At 45.7% G+C, this 6137-nt stretch overlaps 1 long non-coding RNA gene across 1 annotated transcript; it reads right to left on the bottom strand.

The window, feature by feature from the left end:
- Positions 1-2880: 2880 nt before the first annotated feature.
- LOC114211774 (uncharacterized) lies at positions 2881-5446 on the bottom strand. Its single transcript, XR_015766746.1, has 3 exons — positions 4999-5446; positions 4472-4868; positions 2881-3774 (listed from the first exon to the last, which is right to left on the bottom strand). It is a non-coding gene; the product is annotated as an uncharacterized LOC114211774 (long non-coding RNA).
- Positions 5447-6137: the final 691 nt, after the last annotated feature.

The following is a 6137-nucleotide window of genomic DNA, read 5'->3' as shown; positions in this document are numbered from 1 at the left end:
AAGGACAGTCTATAATAATGGGGAGAAGAAGGGGGCCAACAATGTGGAAAAAGGAAAAATAAGAGCTGTCAAATCAGTCATGTCATGGTTCCAGGACTTTATTCTACTTCACTCCTGAGAAATTCCTGTGTTCTTCTTTTGGGGTTCTATGGGACATACGTTTAGCCTTGCAATAAATTCCCATTTGGCTTAGCTAGCTCTAGTTGGTTTCTGTTATTTCCTGCCAACCTAGTTTGCCAGCTCCTTTCTGAGCCAGACCCAGGATGTTTGTGTATTATGATTAGCTAATATTTAACACTGTGGATTCACTGCTGGCACAGAAATACACAGCTGAATCTGCAGCTCTGTAGGCTTGATCTCTAGGCTACAGGGTGAGGTTTGGGGACACACAGCTAAAAATCTCTTCACGGGCATTCCTGTTTTATCAAAGATGTTGTCATCCTGGAAAGAAGTCAAGAACTTGAACTCTTTTGCTGGGATCTGCTGATACCAGGAAACATACCTGTGTCCCTTTATCGGGACACAATGCATTTCTGCTTTCTGTCCTTTCCCTTTGACTAGGTGTCCCGGAGTCTGGGTGACTTCTGCATCAAGGGTGCCTGGGAAGAAAGCAGACAGAAGACGGAGGCTTAGTCCCTGAGGGAGTCTGGTGGCAGGGATGAAAGCCTTGGAGCTGGGGGCTGACAAGTTCAGAAGGGGGGCTTACCTGCACTCAGGAGCCAGAGGATCAAGGAGCAGATGATTACTGGGCACATGACAGCATTAGTGAAAGAACAGAGGTGGCCAGGTTTCTCTGAGGCATTTTCCACCCCCCATAGCCAGCTGCTCTGTGACGTGATCACTTCACAGAACCCAATAGCCTTCGCTGTGTTGCTCTATACAAGTAAAAGCAACCAAAAAAGTAGAATATAGGAGACAACCGTATTCAGTCGTTGGAAAACACGTGGCGCAGGACTGTGATTATTCTAAAGCAAGAAAAAACTGGGGCCGTGTCCACACACAGGGCATGGCACATTTTCCTAGCTGAGGGGCCAGAGGGAGAAGACCACAGAAAAGATTCCCCAGCATCCCCAGAGTAACCATGCTTTCTCAGTGGCACAAAATCATGCTAGAGCAAGAGGTGCTAAACGACAGCCCAGGGCTAGCCCCTGTTTGCGTACAGTTTTCCTGGGGAGAGAGGCGCTTCTGGAAAGACAACACAAAGAGATTAGAGAACCCTCTTCCGAGAGAAAGAAACCAAACTGCTGGACATTTAAAAACAACCATTCAAAGTCTCTGAAGGTTGTCCCAAAAATAGACAGCAAATGAGGAAACACTTATTCCAGAAAATCTAAATCTTAGTCAGAGCATTGAGACTCTGGAGCATTTGAGCCATGCCTCCTGCAACCCCCCAATCCCCACCCCCCAGCCCAGTGTGATGGAAGCTCTACTCCTTGTGGGGGTGGTTGAGGACACAGGGCTCCCTCAGTTTCTCCTGGCACAGACTACCAGCATGTTTCATCCCAACCAGCTCCATGATGTAGAAACTCTATTCCTAGCAAGTGCAACCCAGGGGTCTGGGCTCCCTTTCTCCACCCAGTGCCCACTCATAGGGTGGACCCTCTATTACCGAAACAGCAGGCCAAGACTCCTAAGCCTCAATCTTTCTCATTCTGGTTTGCTCATAGCCTGAAGGTTCCACACTGGGAGCCGCAAGTCAGAAAGACCAGGGCTTACCACTCCACCCAGGGACCCTCAGAGAACAGGGGTCTCACTCCAGGAGAAGTGGGCCAGTGCCCCCACCCTCAGCTCTGGAGCCGTGGTGCAGAGGTTCTGCCCATGGGGGGAAGCAGGCCCCAGGGATAGGGAACTGCGCAGCTCTGTTTTGACTTAAGGACCCACCAGCCTTGCTGAGATTTGCTAGGAATTGTACTGTACCCCGCGACCTGCTTTTCTTCCTACCCATCCTTCTTCCTCCGTTTTTCTTCCTTTCCTCCCTCTTCCTTCCATCTCTCCTTACAGAGGTCAGATCTGCATCATGGCCTGATGGCCTCCCAGCCTCCTCCAGCTTTCTCCCCATTTTCTCAGCTAAATGCCCTGCATGACAGATCCAGGCTTGGCATCTACTTCTTGGAGGGCCTGAAGTAATGCTTCTTTCTTAGGTGGGTTTGGGGCTTCGAGAGGGGTCACAGCCCGTAGTAAGCTCTACTGAAGTAACTGTCAGTTCCAGAAAATAGGTGGTGCCTATAAATTCATCTGATGGCCCCGGATCTTCACAGAGGTTCTGCTCTTATAAGACATCCTCATTTGGCTGCTGGGAAATGAAAGCCCTGAGCATAAATGGGAGAAATCAGAGGAGACGGCAACAGGAACGAGACATCAGCCCAGAAGGAAGCCACTTCTTTCCCACGTAAGTGGGATTGTACAGCACCTGTCCTTCTGGGACTGGCTTAGGTCACTCAGCAGAATGTCCTCAAGGTCATTCATGTCATCACGTGTTGCAGGATTTCCTTCTCTTTCAAGACTAAATAACATACCATTGTATTGTATATACCATACTATGCAAAATTTTAAGAGGGTAGATCTCATGTTAAGGGTTCTGGCCACAATAAAGTAAAATAAAATAAAATAAAGTAAAATAAAATTTAAAAAGTAAAATAAAATAAAATAAAATACAGACACTACTGACTCTTTTTTTTAGGTATTCTATTTTATTTTATTATTTTTAATAATTTTTTATTGTTATGTTAATCACCATACATTACATCATTAGTTCTTGAGGTAGTGTTCCATGATTCATTGTGCATAACACCCAGGGCTCCACGCAGAACGTGCCCCCTTGAATACCCATCACCAGGCTAACCCATCCCCCCACCCCCTCCCCTCTAGAACCCTCAGTTTGTTTTTCAGAGTCCATCGTCTCTAATGACACCACTCACTCTTGTCCCCAACTCTCTTCAAACTCTCAGAGCATCCAACACTATGGTCTTGTGTTTATTTTCCAGCTTTTTCTATCAGATTCTCCTAAGATTTTAATTTCCCTCCTTCCCTAGGTGTGTCTTCACACTTCTAGTGACCATACTTGCTAGAGAATGAGGCAATTCTATACTGTTCTGCTTGGCTAGAGCAAATCATACTCTCTTCCACCTCCTCCTCCCTCTTCTGGGCATAAGGATCAGACCAGAGCATAGAACATCTGCATCTTCAGCCCCGGGCTCCATGTTTTATCTGGGCCAGAATGAGGTGACTCTTTGCTCTTCATTTCTCTCCTCCCTTTCTTCGAGAGGATGTCGAGTGTTCACATCACCTAAAGAATCTCTAATCTGCCCCCTGGTTGAACTCTTTGGCCATTTAGCTCAAGATGCAACAATTCCTTAAACCTTGTGATGGAGTCACGAATGAGGGGAGGGGACCCAGAGACATTAGCCCCAACATCTCAGTTGAAACATAGGCAGAAGCATAGAGACACAGCCTTCATCATTTGTAAGGAAAGGGGTGTGGACATATGGTGAGCGAAAGAAAGGAAAAGCAGACCACCGTAGTGATGGTGGGTGGCCCAGATGACAGCGTTTAGCTTCTCTGAATTTTACTTAGTTACCAAATGTGATCTTGGGTAGTACTTCTTGGCCTCTTGATTAAAGAGTTGAAAGCATGTGATGCTGTTGATGACCATACGAGGTGATGTGATGAGCCACTGCTTAGTAGGAATCTCTATGTGTTCTTCAGAATTAAAATGAGGACACAGTTCCATCCTCTGAAGCAGGCATCCCACAGCTAGCAGATGCTTGTTCTTTCCTGAAATGATGATACATGTGTTTATTCAATTGGCCATCATAAATATTTCAGTCTCTTAAAGGCCGTAAGATACATACTAGCTTTTAGAAAGCTGTTCTAATACATTCCAGAAACCCCTTTTATTTCAAACAAGCTGCAGTACTTGATATTTTTTTTATTACTATTAAAAAATGTAGGGCAAATTCTATTCATTTTAATATTTCTTTTAAAGCACCACATCTAGTTTTGGGTATGTGTCCTATCTGTGTGCCACTTAAATGGTTCATACGCAAATTTATATCATGCAACATAGTTAAATACCCTGTGAATACTACATGTGCCAGGCAGTTCATTCAGCTTCACAACTGGCACAAGTTTTTAGCAGTTCTAATTTTCCCTACTTGACAAGGAAACCATGAGACTGCAGCAAGGATTCGTGAGAGTGGGGCCACCCCTTGTCTGGACCGGCCTGCCCGTTTTCATATTTCTAGGTCACCAATTATGTTAAAAAACAAAACAATTTTTAAAAAGTTCCTATTTATGTACTGAACAGAACAGAATGGGTGACTAAGATGATCCTGGGAAAATACCACAAATCGAACGCTGAGTGAGTGTAACCACTTTTCCACTCTTGGCCTAACTGTCAGTGGTTTTGGTAGGTTTCTGCCCAGCTTCTGTCTACAAATGAAGCAATGAGAGCCGTAAACCCGCTTCTTACTGTTGTCGTAGGATGGGCAGGTGGAATGGTCTAAAGGAGGCTCTTGGATCCAGGAAACAGAGAAGTTTATGCACAGGGGAGAGGTAAAAGTGCAGTTCTGTGTCTTTACTGCTGGCGCAGAGATACACTGCTGAGTCCCCGGGGCTTGGCAAGTGGATGCTGAGAGAACAGAAAGAAGTGTTGGGCCGGCTGGATTGGAAGTTCTCAGAGGTGTCTGCTTCTCTGTTAAGGTCTGTATCATAGTAGTAAAGCAGCAACTTTGGGGCTTGGCTCAGCTTCTGTTGGTACCAATACATGATGTCATGATTCAGATTCTGAGAACAGCTCAAATTCACTGGTCTTCCCACCCACGTAACCTGGTATCTTGGGCTCTGGATGACCATGGCATCCATGTGACCTGCAGAGAGAGAAAGAAAACGTAGAGACAGAGTCAAGAAGGAGACTGCTATTGCTGCCATAAAAGAAAGGTACAAAACTGAGGACAAGATAGCTTTAGTCAAAATACTTCCTTTCTGACCAGGACTCACCTGCTCCAAGGAGACAAAAGGCCACACAGTGGAGCAGCCTGGGAGCCATGGCAGGACCACAACAGGAACGGGGCATCTGTCTGCCCCAGACTCTGATCTCTGGGTGGAGAGATGGGCGTGCAGAGTCCCTGGTCCCTGACAGGTAGATCTACCTGTGATGACCGTCTGCTGTTGGCTTCACCAAGGCAAGGGTTACTCCTTGTTGTGATATTACACACAGCTTCCGGCTTGGCAGCAGAACCGGGGCTTGGCCAGATCACGTGTGGAGTAGAGGTGGTGCCGCCTCATATTGCCCCCCTTCCTATATCTGCCCCAGGCTCATCTGGACCTCTTGTCTCACTCCTCATTTCTTACACCCTACAAGGCAAGTCAGAGGTTCCTCAACACAGGAAGAGCTTTTGCTAAACTATCATTTATAAACCTGTTGAGATGTCTTTGTGTCTTGCTGTCTGCATCACAGATGGATGACTGATGGCTGCAAACTATCTCCACCTTAATACAGAAGTCAAGCCCTGCAATTCCTCTATTTATATCCACACTTCAGAGAGGATCAAGGACATTCTCTACAACTCTCCGTTATTGGTGACACCATAATGCCTCCTTGTGGCCAATAGAAAAGTGTCTAGAAACATTTCTCCTACAGTCCCTGTATTTTCAACTCAGACCCTGAACTCAGGGAGCCTACCAGGCTCCTCCTGGGTTTCCCCTCCTAGGCCACATCGTGGCCCCCCCTCCAGGTATTGAGGTAGATGGTGCTCAGCCTGGTTGTTTTCCATCTCTTAGGGATCGCCATCTCTTGTTGCCTGATTCATAATGTTTTGAAAACTGTTGTTTCATATATTATGTTTATTTGTTTTAGCTGTTTCAAGCAGGAGGTTAAATTAACTCATGTTAATCCATCTTGGGTAAAAGCAGAAGTCCACTCTCAGGGCCATAATGAATTTCTTCCTGCTCGGTCCCCAAGAGTTTCAATGGTTATAGACCTTTTTGTCAGTTTCTGAGCATATGGTTTCCATTTCACACAGGAAGGGTAATATTTTATTCCACAAACATATAAGACTCAGTCTGGAATTTCAAATTCTATATCTGTTAACTTTTCCCTTTTATCTAGCACTTAAAGGCCTGACCAAATATTCAGT

The sequence above is a fragment of the Eumetopias jubatus genome, unplaced genomic scaffold (genome assembly GCF_037043125.1).
Source record: "Eumetopias jubatus isolate StellerSeaLion01/CBP00866 unplaced genomic scaffold, mEumJub1_p1.0 scaffold_14, whole genome shotgun sequence".
NCBI lineage: Eukaryota > Metazoa > Chordata > Mammalia > Carnivora > Otariidae > Eumetopias > Eumetopias jubatus.
Note: the sequence above shows the minus strand (reverse complement) of the source record. Positions and strands in the feature narration are given on the sequence as shown.